Raw genomic sequence first — 16,052 nt, forward strand, 5'->3', positions numbered from 1 at the left:
GATTGAAGGCCCATGTTGCTGTGTGTAGTTGAACAGTGCTTATGTTCTCTCTTAAGTTCCTAATGATTTTGAATTTGTTTCCATGGCCATAGCTGTGGGTGATTCATTGTAGTTATTTCTGACTGGCTTGTTCTTATGGTTCTAAGTTGTTCAAGGAATGAACAGCAGAATGACTTTCTTTTAAAATAGATTTAAAGGACTTAATCATGGCAATAGATACGACAGACGTTATTATGTATAGCATACTTCCACAATACAGTGACTTGAGATCCTGAAGCCTGTTCTTTTGTTTTATTTTGTAAAACAAACAAACAAACAAAAAAAACCATCCCTGCAGTGTTCAGTGTTTTTGAATGCATATGATGGTGCTGCCTACTAAGGTGGATTTGATTTAGTCTTTTAAAAAAATGCAAGATTTATGTACTAGATAATGGAGAAGAGAGAAAGTAGTTTGGATTTGTACAAGTAGATTTTTGGCTCCCTTTTCCAAAAGGAAGGCAGCTTAGACTAATGGTAAGACTGCCTGTGCAACGGCTTTGTCATAGGCGTATATTTTCTAACACACTCCTAAAATGTGACTGCAAGGGAACTAATAATTGGATATTTTTGTCAGGATGTTATTTTTGTCAGCTGTTCTTTTATATATATTTTTGTAGGGAATGTGCTATATTTTCCCTACATTAGCCTCCTTTGTTTGTTAACTGATGCTCTTCTAATGTACTGAATGGATACTGTTGTACTTTCCTCTTGGGTCGGAGATGGGGCACTTGTCCCCTGTGAAGGCAGCTGCTACTAGATTGGCTTCTTGGATGTGTGCCAGAGCTGACCATGCGTCTTGTGCCAATTCTTTTACAGAATGCATGCTTCACCCAAACAGTCCTCACTGCTGTAATATGAGAGAGAAATATGGAGTTTAGCTGGGCTTCCCTAAAGTTTCCGACATGTTCCATTTAATCCTTTAAGTGTGATGTGCGCTCTTCTGATGATGGAATACTTGCTTCTGAATTTAATTTGACTAGATGTCATTTATCCCTTTAAAATTTCACATTGAATGTCTGTATTTTTGAGAGGTGTAAGGCCAGGTTGTAAGTTTAATTTTTTGTTACTTTTGCAAAAATAAAAATACGGTCAATTGTGGAAATGGCTTTGCATTATTTCATGCATACATCATTGTACCATTACATTTATCAGAGTGCTTTTGGATACCCTGTAGATACACAGTAGGGGATTGGTTATGAAACTTGGTTTAGTTTCATTATGCCATTGAAACCTATCCAGATCGTAATTATGTTCCTAAACATATACTTGACTTTGTAAAAAAAAAAACCCAACCAAACAACAACCCCCCCCCCCCAAAAAAAAACAACGCCCTTCCCCGCCCCCCAGAAAACTTGGGGCACAAAAAAATCTTGAAAGGCAAGAATGATTGAAAAACACTACACATGAAATTCAATAGGGGCCTGTGTCTGTTGTAAAACCAGAGTTATGTAGTAAATTTTATTTTTCTCTATTTGTGTTGTAGCACAGTTTGTCGGTTTTGAAGACTGGATCAAAACATGTTAGAACTGAATTAAACATACTGATTTAGTTCAAATACAGACTTTAGGGTAAGATCCACAAAGCACATTGGCATTTTAAGTCCAGGAATGCAGTGCACAAAAATCTCTCACACCTTCATGTTCTCTCGCTCTCTGGTGCCAGATGAACCATGGATACCTTGGTTTTTGCCACCAAAGTTCTTTAGGAATCCAAACTTCTGTTATGGTACCTGCACAAAGGTGTGCCAGCCACCTTTAAATGCCATGCCACTCAGTTTACTCATTTTGCACTGAAAGCTGTTTTGGATTGACTACTAGGTTTTCTTATGTTAAAGCTCCTTGATCTGGTAAGTGTACTCAGATCATGTTGACAGCCTATTGACATGTTGACAGTGCAGTAGCTATGGTTGCTCTCATTTAAAAAATACAGGAGAAGGAAGAGGTGATGGTTCTGCCTGTGATGCTGCTTACCTTTTAGGTAATAGCTCAGTGAGTACAGCACTCATTGAGGAACTGGCCTGTGGGTAGAGTACTTGCCCAGGAACTGGTCTGAACCTAGCATTGAGTATGTGAAGTTAAGATTTGTTTTTCTGCATGTGCATAATCTTGTGCTTGTTGCCTTTGAAGTTCATCTGCCATATTTTTATCCCATTTAGGTTAGTTTTTTGAGGTCTTTCTGCAACTTTTCTCTGTCAGTTTGGGATTTGATTACCCAGAATAATTTAGTATCATCTGCAGACTTAGGGATGTGTAGTGAAATCGCCATTTCCAGGTCAGTGATGAAAATGTTGGACAAACTGAGCTCAACATGGACCTGGCAGGACCCTATTTATGACCTCCCTCCATCCTGAAAAATGCTTACTTAACCCTGCCCTTTGCTTCCTATCCTTTAACTGCTTTCAGTCCACTAAAGAACTTTCCCTCCAATTGTTTACCAACTCTTTTTAAGCCTATGGTGAAGGTCCTTGTCAAAATGTGTGATGTCAACTGGATCTCTTTTGTCCCTGTGTTTAACACCCAGAAAGAACTCCAGTAAATTAGAGAGGCAGGGTTTCCCTTTACTTAAATCAGGCTGACTCTTCCACAGCATGTCACATTTGTCCATGTGACTTGATTTTATTCATTATTAATGATTCTACCTGTCAGGGATGCAAGTGAGACTCCTCTGTCTGTAGAGCTCAGGATCACCTCTGGAACATTTTGAAGATGGGTGTTGTGTTGACAACTGGCCATTTGTAACAATAGTTATATAATACCACCTACAGTTCTGCAACTGCATATTTAAGTTCCTTCAGAACTCTCAAGTGATTGCCATGTGGTCCTGGAAACTTATTAAGATACTAAATTTATTGTTTTTTTGCTCTAAAATGTCTGTTGTCACTTCAGTGTAATCTAAATCTTAAGACCCATCTGCTAGGAAGAATTGATCTGGTTTGGGAATTACCCTAATATCTTCTGTAGTAAAAACCGATGGAAGGAATTCATTTAGCTTTTCTGCTATGGTCCCATCACCCTTGAGTGTGGCTTTTACAACTTGGTCATTTAAGGGTCCTGGTAAGTCTCTTATTGGCTTTCTTCTTCTGATGCTTTTTAAAAAAAACTTTTATTATTAACTTTAGCACCTTTAGCAAGACATTCCTTACATAACTTTCAGCTGCCACTTCTGTGATTCTGAATTGAAATGGTAATCTAGAGAGGACAGACACCATACTCCTTTCCAATTCAGCTCCTTTCACTTCCTATTATAGCCCCTAGCAAGTAATCCCATCACACATCAGTGATATGGGATTGCACTTTGACATTTACATTCTCCCTTTTCCTTAGCCTGTACTTTGACTGTGAAAGATCACTGGGAAGCAGTGGACAGAGAGCTGTGTGCATGAAAGGTTTCAAACAGTTTAGATTTTTTTGACCATCATTGTTTAGGATTAATACAGTGTTTTAAATCTGTCTGATCTAGTCCCAGCAAGTTTAATTCAAGTCTTGGATGAATTGAGGTCAAGTTATATATGTATTATCCTTGGCAAGCTAACTCTGTAAATGCTTTAATGCTTCCAACATAAAAGGTCTAGGAGCAATCTTACTATGCAATTGCATAATCTTGAATTATATGTTTTACAAACAAGGGGCGATTATAAGACTTGCATATAAAGTTTCGAACAGTAGCAAAATTGGTATAAAGGGAGGAGATTGTTTTAAAGGCTCTGTAGTTATCCATGCCACTGTTTAAAAAAAAAAGTTCCTCTTTTTAAAATGTTTCAAATTTATACTGTGGTATACATGTTATATTACAGTTAATCCATTAGACCTGCTAGTGGAAACAGAAGCAGCTGCAAGTATTTTTTTCACAAGACAGGATTTCCTTTTGATTTTTGTGTCATTAATCTGCAGTTTCCAGTTAGTTGTTTCAGATTCTAATTCATTCCACCCACAGATGACTCTTGAAAACATGGCTGAACAGCAATGTATGGTACTGTTCAAGAAAGATGCCTTAAAGTGACATGGTTATACATGCATTTTTTTTTAAGTAAGGAAATATTTTTAACATGTTATTTATGAAGGTGAATTAATGGACAAAGAAGTTCCTGGAACTGTCTTGTAAGTACCAAACATTCTTATATGTAATATACATCATGCCCTGTTTTTGAAAGGCAGAACGAAGAAAAATCTGTCCTTGTAGAAAGTAACTGAGTAGCAGTAGTTAGCGAGCCAAGCTTGCTCATTGTTCTGCTTTTTGAGTTGATTGCAGATTTTATTTTGCCTGGTAACTGCAGAAACTGTTCTTACTGTATTTCTTGTGTATGATGTGCACTACAATTTCAAGCAGCTATTGTGTTTAAAGGTGTGTGCTGTATGTTAGAGCATATGGTAATAACCAAACTAGTATCCAAGAAACGGTTTCGGTATTTGATAAATCCTTGGTTGGAGCCTGATGTCTAGTTTAAAAAGTCTGTTCAAGATGCCATTTTTGCTCCTGAGGGTTCTGAAATTTTAATTTTTTTTTATTGAGAAATGGTATGGTTTCGCTTTGTCTTTGATTACAATTGTAACATAAGCTGAATAATAGATTACACTAGGTGTGTCTTGGCCCTTATATAGCTTTGGCAATGATATGAGAACTTGTGAATGTGTTTCAGTCTGTGAATGTGTTTTAACTTGTTGCGTTATTTTGGCTCAAGCATAAGCTGCCAAACAGTAAAACTGGCAATATTTGAGACACCCATTATTAGGCTTAGTTTTCTGCTTGTTGCAAGTCAGAGTTTCTGGACAGTCCCTGATTTTGCAGTTGCAACTGGGAGGGTGGTGTTTTTGTAAAAATAGTTTCTCATGCTCACTGTGTAATTTTTAAAGTTGATTTAGTGAAGGAACAAACAAAACACTCAGTTCTGCTTAACATTGTTTTGTTTGAACATTTGATACTATTGGATAAAATATCTAAATACAGTTAAACCTAACTTTGTATGTGCATTTTATACCATTAATATATTCTTTATTAGGTATGCAAAATTATAGGCAATTGGCTTGCAGGTCGGTCACATTATACTAGACTGAAGATTAATATATTTTCTAAGATCAGAATCATAATGTGAAATTTTTAACATTCTCAGTTTCAAATGTATTGTATAGGTGGTGTGTTCTTTTCAAATAATGGGGGTGGAAGTATTCAGAATGATTCTGGATTGCTTCCATTTATTTGTTTTTCTCAAAAGGCTTCTGGAGTACATTTTAAACATCTTCTATATTGACTGGGTGTGTAGGTTTTAGCTAAATATAACGCCTATTTGAATAGTGTGTAAATAAATGGTTTCAGATAGTATCTCAAGTGCTGTTTGTTAATTCTAGGACACTATACAGAAAATGTACATGGTGATCCTAATGTAATTAGTATTTTCATGCATGGTAATGTTTTGTGTAAATTAATTTAACTTTTGAAAAATTAATTGCAAGAACAGTGAAGCTGTATGATATTTTTGAGATAAAAGCTTATCTTTTTGTTTACTATGTGTATTTTTTTTTTTAAAAAATGTAATTACACGAGTATAAGAAACAAAGTAAATCCTGTGAATCATCAGGCTGGTAGCAACTACCGGCTCCATGAGTGGGGGTGGAGGTATGTGTGTGCTTTAATTAGAGTGGCTCTGAGAGCTTCTCTAATTAAAGGAGCCTGGAGCGTCACATGTATCAGCGTCCCCATGCTGAAAAATGGAGGTGGTGGCGGCGCTTTAACTAAAGCTTGCTGGATGAGCTTTAGTTAAAGCACCCCTGCAGCCATTTTTCAGCATGGGAACGGTGATGCACATGATGCCAGGGTCTGCTGGAGCATGGTAATTATCATGCTCTGGCAGACTATTAATTGAGTCTTCAATGTGCTGTAATTACTGCATGTTGGAGCAGCCTCACTGCATGTGTAGAGCTGTCCTAAAAGAAAGAAAATCCTCAATTCTTACTAGTTACTGAGAATAAAATCAGGGAAGAAGCAAGGGCACTTGTCCCCATCAGCTGTTCAGAGAGAACTCTTTTTTGTTGTGTTCACCTGTGTAGCTTGCTCCCAGAAAAAAAAATGCATCTTTTGCTGTCTAGCACATGCATTTTAAAACAGAAATTTAAAGAAGGGGAAATATTTAGTAGTGGCATTCCCTCCAGCTCTGTTCACAACTGAACTCCTACCACTTGTTGTCAAAATAAGTAAGTCTTCATGATTTCCTGCATGGTTTGTTCAGGTATTAATATTTTTTTTTCTTCATTAGACTAGATTAACTTCCTTGAAATAAATTCATACTTCTCTCAGAATAATTGTTGCAGATTGACTGTCCATAGCCTTGAGTTCTCATTTTAACATTTATTGCCACAAGTTTAAATGCATTTAATTGTTCTAAATGAAAGTTTAGATATTGAAGCCAAAATAGCAGGTTCTAGAAAAAACATACCAGCTCACAGAACCATCATAAATTGACTAAATCTGAACACTTCTAAGGCTGAATTAAGAAACTGGTAAGATGCATACATTTAAAATGTGTATCTTTTTAGAAAATTGTCAGAAAACGTTGCTTTCTTCAACTTATTTGCCCCCCACGTGTGTGTCTGTTTTGGTTGCTTTGTTGACAAAATTAAATCTTCACTGCAGTTAGCATAGCATATCCCTTTATATCCATAGTATTCTGTTCTGGTTCACATATCAACAGAACTGAAATCAGTAGAGTTGAACTTTTACTTTTGCCTAATATAACAATTTCTGTATTTTTAAGCAAAGACGGATATTTGTCTGCATATTATTTTGTTTGAGCTGTCCTATTTTGGATTCATCAATTGTTTCAACTTAACATTTTCAGCTTTCATAGATTCATAGATGTTAGGTCGGAAGGGACCTCAATAGATCATCGAGTCTGACCCTCTGCATAGGCAGGAAAGAGTGCTGGGTTCAGATGACCCCAGCCAGATGCCTGTCTAACCTCTTGAAGACCCCCAGGATGGGGGAGAGCACTACCTGGCTTGGGACCCCATTCCAGATTTTGGCCACTCTAACTGTGGAGAAGTTCTTCCTAATGTCCAGTCTAAATCTGCTCACTGCTAGCTTATGGCCATTATTTCTTGTGACCTCCGGGGTGCCTTGGTGAGCAGAGCCTCACCAATTTCCTTCTGTGGCCCCACGATGAATTTATAGGCAGCCACAAGTTTGCCTCTCAACCTTCTCTTGCGGAGGCTGAAGAGGTCCAGGTGCCCTAGTCTGTCCTCGTAGGGCTTTGCCTGCAAGCCCTTAACTATACGAGTGTCCCTTCTCTGGACCCTCTCCAGGTTATCCACATCCCTCTTGAAGTGTGGCACCCAAAACTGCACGCAGTATTCCAACTGCAGTCTGACCAGTGCCCGATAGAGGGGAAGTATCACCTCCTTGGTTCTGTTTGTCATGCATCTGCTGATGCACAATGAAGTGCTGTTAGCTTTGCTGATGACTTTGTCACACTGACGACTCATGTTCACCTTGGAGTCCACTAGGACTCCAAGATCCCTTCCCGCTTCCGTGCTACCGAGCAGGTAATTTCATAGGCAGTAGGACATTTTTCCTCCCTAGGTGCAGCACTTCGCATTTCTCCTTGTTAAATTGCATTCTACTGTTTTCTGCCCATTTGTCCAACCTGTCCAGGTCTGCCTGTAGTTGCTCCCTGCCCGCTCCCTGCCCTCTGGCGTGTCCACTTCTCTCCACAGTTTTGTATCCTCTGCAAACTTGGATAGAGTACACTTCACTCCCTGGTCCAAGTCACTGATGAAGACATTGAAGAGTATCAGTCCAAGGTCTGAGCCCTGTGGGACCCCATTACCCATGCCTTTCCAGGTCGATAACTGACCCATCCACCACCACTCTCTGGGTACGACCCTCTAGCCAATTTTCTACCTACCAGACTGTGTAATTAACCAAGTCACAGCCTCTTAATTTGTTCACCAGTATGGGGTGAGATACCATATTGAAGGCTTTCCTGAAGTCTAAGTAAATAATATCTACCCCTACTCGTGCATCCAGGTAAATATGTAACCTGGTCAAAGAAAGAGAGTAGATTAGTCAGGCATGATCTACCTGCTACGAACCCGTGCTGGTTTCCCCTCAGCATAATTTTTCCTGCTGGGCTCTCATATATATATGAGCCTTAATAATCTTTTTGAAGACTTTGCCAAGGATGGAGGTGAAACTGACTGGCCTATAGTTGCCTGGATCCTCCTTCCTCCCCTTCTTGAAAACAGGGACCACGTTGGCCTCTTCCAGTCCTCTGGGACCTGGCCCGTGTGCCACGACTGCTCAAATATTCTTGCCAGTGGCTGTGCAATGACATCAGCCAGTGCCTTCAGTACCCTCGGATGGAGCTCATCCAGGCCTGCTGACTTAAGCACATCTAGTCCTTCCAAGTGACTCTGTACCATCTCAGGGTCAACGCTTGGTAGTCTGGCACCCTGCTGTTGCCTCTCTACAGTCCCATTGTGAGACTTGTCTTGCCCCTTGTTTAGGAACACTGAGGCAAAGAACTCATTGAGGAGTTCAGCCTTGTCCCTCCTGTCTGCCACCAATTGCTTTTGCCCATTCAGCAGTGGTCCTGTTCCACCCTGGGCCTTCCTTTTATTCCCTATATATCTGAAAAACAATTTTTTGTTATTCTTAACTTGGGATGCCATCTGCAGCTCCATGGTAGTTTTGGCCTTTCTAACTGCCTCCCCTACAACTTCAAGCTGAGGAGGTATACTCCTCTTTAGTAATCTCTCCCTGCTTATATGCCCCGCATTTTGCCCTTAGGCTGCTCTGGATTTCTCTGGTCAGTGCAGTGCATCTTTGACTAAACGCCTGAGCTTGCTGAAGTCAGCCTTCCTAAAGTCTAGTACTTCAACCCTACTAGTTACCTTTCTCACTGTGCACCTTATGGCGAAATCTATTATTTGGTGGTTACCGTCCCCCAGGTGACCACTGATCTGTAGGTCCCCTACCAGGTCATCCCCCCCCATTGCCAATACCAGGTCCAGTAAGGCATTCCTCCTAGTGGGACCATGTACCTCCTGTGTCAGGTGGAAGTCCTATACACCAGATAGGAACCTGTGTGAACGGTGGGAATTTGCTGTCTGTGTCTCCCAGCAGATGTCAGGGTAGTTTTAGGTCCCCCGTGACTACCTCTTCCCTAGTCTTTATGGTCTCCGATAGCTGCCTCAGGAGTTCCACATCTATTTCTTCGCCTTGGTGTGGGGGTCTTTAGCAGACCCCCAGCACCAAATCCTTTTTCCCTGGACCTCCATGTATCCTAACCCACAATCCTTCTACTTTCTCCTCCTCCGATTCCATTTTGATAAGGGTCAATGAATAACGCTCCTTGGCATAGGGCACAACCCTTCCCCCTCTCTTCCTCACTATCCTTTCTCTACAGCTTATAGTCCTCAATGTGTACCACCCAGTCGTGGATAGAGTCCCATTAGGTTTCTGTTAACCCCACTAAGTCATAAGTGTTTTCTGCAAGCAGGAGTGCTAGTTCATCCTGCTTGTTCCCCATGCTTCTAGCATTACTGTATAGGCACTTGAGCCCTGTGACTGACACCTTTGTCGCCCCCTGGCTCTGATGCCCAGTGGTCCCCTTATTGCTTACCTGCTTATTGCTTACCTGTGCTGTACTGTTGGATGTCCCATGGATTGCAGGTTCCTGATGTTCTCCTTCAGCCTCCCTGTCCCCCGTCTGAGCTAGTTTAAAGCCTGACGTAGGAGATCAGCCAACCTGTTGAAGAAAAGACTTTCACCTTTCACTGAGAGGTGAAGTCCACGCCCCTGCAGCTGGCAAATTTGATTATGTATACCAGGAAATCATTTGAGAGACCAGCATTCAGTCCACAGGTGCCATATTTGAGGTTAATTTTCCAGAACAGAACTTTCCTTAATTGACCTGGGAGAACTGAAAATTCCCCTCCACCCCTCAACATAGCAGATTAATAACTGGATGTTATGTGCAGCCCTGTAGTTAGGTTGACTCATTATTAGAATTTTTAGTGGTAGCTTTGCTTTTTTTAATACCTATTTTAAGGACTTTAATTTTTTCATTTGTCTTTTGATAAGGGCTTCTAATTTTCACAAAACCTTATTACAACGCTTGTATAAAGCTGAGAGATGCTGTGTTCTTATAATTGTATTTTATTAAAGGTTGGAAAAGAGATGGATTGATAAACTTAAATATACCTTTTTCTGAGATTTGGAGTGAACTTTGTAAAATACATGTTTTCTCTTCTAAAAAAATCCACCTATAAATGTAGAATGGTCATTTAGTGATAAAAGAACAAACTGTGTGCATCTTCTCATTGGAATTGGCGTAAGGTAGGTACTAAGCCTGTGCAAATAGGGAAGCATTGATTTGCATTTAGCCAATTTGGAGGACAGTGATTTGATCTGGTGGTTTAAATCACTGTCTCCATTCGATTTGGCCGAATTAGAATAGAATATTCGGTGCTGATTCGGATCCACTGGGGAGAGGCAGGCACAGCTGGGAGGCTGCTTCAGCTGTGCCTGCCTCTCCCCGGGCAAGAGGAGCCATGGGAGAAGCCCCTGTGGGTGCCTTGCCTGGCCCCAGCCTCCTGGCACTTAAAAACAACCCCCCCCCCCCCCCCCCCCCCGCACTTAATGGTGGTAGCTGAGGCTATGATGGCTCTGGGGCCATGTGGCGCAGCCTCCCCGCCCCTGATGGCTACCCAGCTTCCTGGCAGTTAAAAAAGGGGGGGGCATGCACTCACTGTCTGCAGCAGTGGTGGGGATCAAGGCCTCTGAGGGCTTGTGGCAGAGCCCCACCCCCCCGCACAGTGGGGGCATGGGTGATTGCCCCCCTCCACCTGGCATCTGTAGCTACTGGACAACGTGCAGCGCCCTGCTGAGTTGTGCTGCACCAATGCCATGGGGCAGCTGTCACCTGGGTGCCATATGAGCTGGGACATGATCCCTGCTGTCCCTTACAGCCCTGTGTTGTGCGAGGGGGCTCTGCCACAAGCCCTCCAAGTCCCTGATCCCTGCTGCTGCAGCCAGTAAGGGTGGGGCTTTTTTTTTTTAAAGTGCTGGGAGGCTGGGGCCAGGTGGGAAATGGGGCCAGGCAGCCATGGCGGCTTCTCTCGCGGCTCCCCCTAACCAGGGAGAGACGGGCACAGCCAGAGGAGCTGTTGCCCATCTGTGTCTGCCTCTGCCCGGCTGATCTGAATCTCCAAATCTCTCTGAATTGATTCAGAGGCTTTGTATTTGATTTGGACCTTTTAACGGGTCTCCCATTTTGATCTGGATTCAGCGATTTGGCTGCTGAATCAGGCCAAATCTCCTCCGAATTGAATCAGCAACTGAAGCTTTGCACAGCCCTAATAGGTAGGCAACTGTTTTCACTCCTTTAATTTTTGTACTACTTGTAAGGATTTAATATTGGAGTATACCATGCTCCAATTCAAGTACTTCTTGCTTAAAACAATATTTTAATTATGAACTGCATTCAGGAATCTTTTTCTCTTCCTGGCATCTAGGCTGCTGTATGTAGGTGATAAGTGTTCAGCAATTTTTAAGTAGCCAAGATGCACTCTTAAAGTGAACCAGCTGTAAATACCTCTGGCCTGTCCTATCTTCTTTGAAGGACTTTTTTTTAGAGGGCTGTTTGGTATTGTGAACACCCCTGATAAATTTGAGAACTTTTAGTTTCAATTTGTGGTTGCAAGTATATTCTCTGTGTCTTTTTTACAAGTATATGGCTTGAGTTCTAGTTTTGTTAAAAATGTACTTTCCTATATCTTGAGATCCTCTGGTAAGTCAGTTGTGGTGGAAGGGGAGGGGTCTACAAATGAAAAAAGGTTGATAACCATTGATCTAAAGAATGTTCAGGAATTCCTACTGTATGGTTCCAAGAGGTATCTTTATATCTGTTTCTTGCCTGCTGAGAGAAACTGAATGTGAAAATTAGAGTAAACTTTGGAACTACAGACCCTTTGAATTGAACATAGTAAAAATGCCTTTCTGAATCTCAGCATGAGGGTTATCAGGTAATACATTGTAAGGAATTAAGTAATCTAAGACCTGACCCTGACTTTTTGCCACACTTACTCACTTTTTATTAGTACTTTTATTCTTCAGGTTGTGCTGTTGAAATGAACAGGACTACTACCAGAAGTGAGAAGTATAAAATTGCTTTTGCTTATTACACATTTATCAAGGTAACATCTAGGAAATTATTACATTTGACTTCTGGAGTAGTCTTTTTTAAAAAAAATGTTTTTTATGACCCCTTTCTTCTATGACAGAGGTTGTTGGGGGCACTTGGGAAGATCTAGAGGGTATGTGTGGGTGGGGACTGAGTGCTGTCACCCATGACCCTGTGCTGCTGCCTCCCAGGAGCAGGGCTGGTGGGGGAGCAGGGGCAGCAGCACCCCTCTGTGGGCTGCATAGGTGCTGGCTGGCTGGACATAGGGACAGGAGGGGGAGGTTTGCATGTGGTGGCTGCTGCCACCACCTCGTGCTGCCCCTGCTCCACGTCCGGCTGCTCGCCCCTCCCCCCAGCTCTGCACCTGGCTGCCGGGAGTACACTTTATTAAAAAAGGTTGAAAACTTCTCTTCTATGATAGGAAAATCACTGTTCCAAGAGGGCAATGAGGAAAAATAGGCTAAAGATAATGCACAATACTTAGCTTAAACCTTCTATTAACCAGTTTATTGATTTAAAGCTTTTTATCCTTCTTTTGGCATTAGCAACAGGTGAGGAATACAGTTATTTTAGTCCAGTAGTTCTGAACTTTTTTTTAGACTTGAGGCACCCCAGTTTGGACTCGAGGCGCACCCTGTAGAAAATACTAGCTCTTAGTTTTCACTTATTTTTTGACAGTGGAAAAATAATAAAGTAGCTTTTCTGTTGCAGAGAACTCAAAAGACCACAAGTCATGAAGTATTTAACCCTGTGTATTCCTAGCTGAAATCTCTGGGTTTATCTTGGGGATTATGTTTGCACACCTAATAATGTTACCATTTGTGTGGCATCTTGAAAGGAACTCGGGGGACCCCAGGGTGCTAGGGCACCCTGGCTGAGAATTGCTTGTGTAGTCCTTATTTTCTTTCCGGTAAAATTGAAATACATGATGAGACTAACAGAATATGGAAAACATTTTCTTTTTGATTCAAGGGATAGACAAAAAACTGTGGTCAGCTTTTAGCATGAAATGTATTTTCAGCACTTGAGCAGTGGGGTTTGTATATGTTTGATATAGCTTTCACTCTGGGTTAATATTTTACTAGTAGAAATTGCTTTGTAATACCTTCTTTGTGAAATATTCATGGCTTCCCAGAAGTTTGTGTATGGGTTGTCAGTGTATATATGTATAGATTTGGATGGGTTTTCAGATGGCACAGATTTAAAAAACTAGATGTAAAAACAATACAAGGCATCTTGTAAAAAATTATTTTTCCAGTGTAGAAGTTAAGTGAAGAATATAGGGTAGAAAAAGTAGTGAAGGATGTTTGGTGCCTCTTTTCATACTCAAATCTCAGACCTTCTTAAAATCTGTTAAAAAATTTAGATTTTTAATGGGGGGTTAAGACTTTCAGTGGGACTGGGTGCCTTATTAATCTCATCATATCTCCTCCTCGTGTATCTTCTAGACTGCTTAGGATGCAGACCAGGGAACTGTACTTCAACAGTGGTTTGGTGAATCTGCAGAGGCCTTGGTTTCAGTGATTATCTGGCAGACCTTTAAAAAGCAATGTGAATGGGCTCTGAGTATCATTCAGTTTTACTTTCCATAAGATTTGTCCCACTATGCTGAGCACTTGGAATTTGTGGGATATGAAGGGGAATAAAAATGGGGAGTTGAGGGTAGATCACTTAAACCAGTCATTGGCAACCTATGACTTGTGGGCTGGATCTGACCTGCAAAGTGATTGGATCCAGGCCACAAAGCCTGCACATCTGCAGTTACTAGCTGTGTCAGAAGGGGCAGCCCACCTCTGGAACTAGTTTCATTAATTGGGATGTTGTCTACCTGGACTTCAAGAAAGACTTTGACACTGTTTCTCACCCCATTCTCATAAAAAAAACACTAGGTGACTAGCACTGATGCCTACACAATCAGATGGGTGGCAAATTGGCTCAATGGTTGCACCCAGGGAGTGGTGGTAGATGGGTCGTCTTCAACCTGGAGGGATGTGGGCAGCGGAGTTCCCCAGGACTCAGTCCTCAGGCCTGTGCTGTTCAAAATCTTTATTAGCGACTTGCAGGTAGGTGTTGAAAACACGCTGTCCAGATTCGCTGATGACACAAAGCTGTGGGGAGAAGTGGGCACACTGGAGGGGAGGATGAGAATCCAACTAGATCTAGATGGGTTACAGAGGTGGGTGGATGAGAATAGAAAGCAGTTAAACACAGACAAGTGCAAGGAGCTGCATCTACGGAGAAGGAACCTGCAACATACCTATAGGCTGGGGAACACCCTTGTCAACAACACAGTGGCTGAAAGGGATCTTGGAGTCATTGTTGACTCCAGGATGGACATGAGCTGCCAATGCGAGGAAGCGGTCAGTAAGGCTAACCAGACCTTGTTGTGCATCTACCGAGGCATCACAAACAGGTCCAGGGAGGTTATCCTTCCCCTGTATGCAGTGCTGGTCAGGCCGCGGCTGGATTACTGTGTCCAGTTCTGGGTGCCGCACTTCAGGAAGGAAGTGGCTAACCTTGAGAGGGTCCAGAGGAGGGCCTGTTGCATGGTCAGGGGGCAGCAGGCCAGGCCCTACAAAGACAGACTAAAGGGCCTGAATCTATTCAGCCTCCACAAGAGAAGACTGAGAGGGGATCTGGTGGCTGTCTATAAACTCACTAGTGGGGGACCAGCGGGAATTAGGTGAGGCTTTGTTCCCTTGGGCACTGCCTGGGATACCAAGGAATAACAGCCACAAGTTGATTTGAGAGCAGGTTCAGACTAGATATCAGGAGGCATTACTTTACAGTTAGGGCTGCCGGGCTCTGGAATGGACTCCAAAGGGAGGTCGTGCTCTTCCCTACCTTGGGGGTCTTCAAGAGGAGGCTGGAAAGATATTGGGCTGGGGTGTTATGACCCCAGCACTTGTTCCTGCCCAGGGCAGGGGGTCAGATTTGATGATCTGTTCAGGTCCCTTCCGACCCTAGAAACTATAATTAAAGTGGCCTGCCACTCCAAAAAGTTGACATAACCTTATCTAGGCCGGTGCAGAAAAATAATGGAGCAAATTAAAGAGACCTGGGGAGTGGTAGGGGGGAATAAAGTTATTTGTATTAGTGATTATATTCTCGCATCTTGTAATGTAACTGTCTTGGTGTGACGTCCCTTGTTCTGAAACCAAGGGCAGCAAAACAGTTTATCTAGTGCTTGACATGGAGCTCTAAGATTACTTTAAGTTCTGAGGTAGGCCAAAGAGCTATTTACATTTGGACAGCAGTACAGAGCTTGCAAAAACAAACAAGTCCAGCCACAGTTTTGATTTCAAAGCTTAAACTTACTCTCCAATAATGACAAAAGCTGGAACTAGACCAGAGTTTTATTTTGTATTAAGATGTAAAACCAGTTCTATTCCTCCCCTAAATTTAGTGTAAAACAGCAACTGGGACAGTATTTCTTACAACTTGAATGCATACCTACCTAACTGAATGTACTGAGAATAGTCTGCATAAGCAGTTACTCAGACTTTCAGTAAAGTGGAACAGAACTGCTGTCTTAAATCTGCAAGTACTAGTAATTTGGGACTGAGAATACTTAAATATGTAAAGAAAATGTGTGTGTACACACGTGTACAATGTTACTTTAACTTCTCAAAATAAGATATATCTGATGAAGGTTACATTTCTGGTTTGCATGTATAAAATGAGCCGTTTTCACACTGACTAATGATCTTCCTTCCTTATCTCTTCCTTTTTAAAATAGTCATAGTTATCTTCTGCAGATTTGTTGCTTAAGCCTCCCTTTTTGTAGCTGAGCATTATTTCCGTAAAGTGTGGAGTTCTGTGATGCTGGTTTTTACTT

General features: G+C 41.8%; 1 protein-coding gene across 7 annotated transcripts in view; it reads left to right on the forward strand.

The window, feature by feature from the left end:
- Positions 1-16,052, forward strand: part of SIPA1L1 (signal induced proliferation associated 1 like 1) — a 431,752-nt gene that overhangs the window by 39,202 nt on the left and 376,498 nt on the right. The window lies entirely within an intron of this gene.

This window comes from Crocodylus siamensis, chromosome 2 (assembly GCF_052110815.1).
Source record: "Crocodylus siamensis isolate JL-2025a chromosome 2, ASM5211081v1, whole genome shotgun sequence".
Taxonomy (NCBI): domain Eukaryota; kingdom Metazoa; phylum Chordata; order Crocodylia; family Crocodylidae; genus Crocodylus; species Crocodylus siamensis.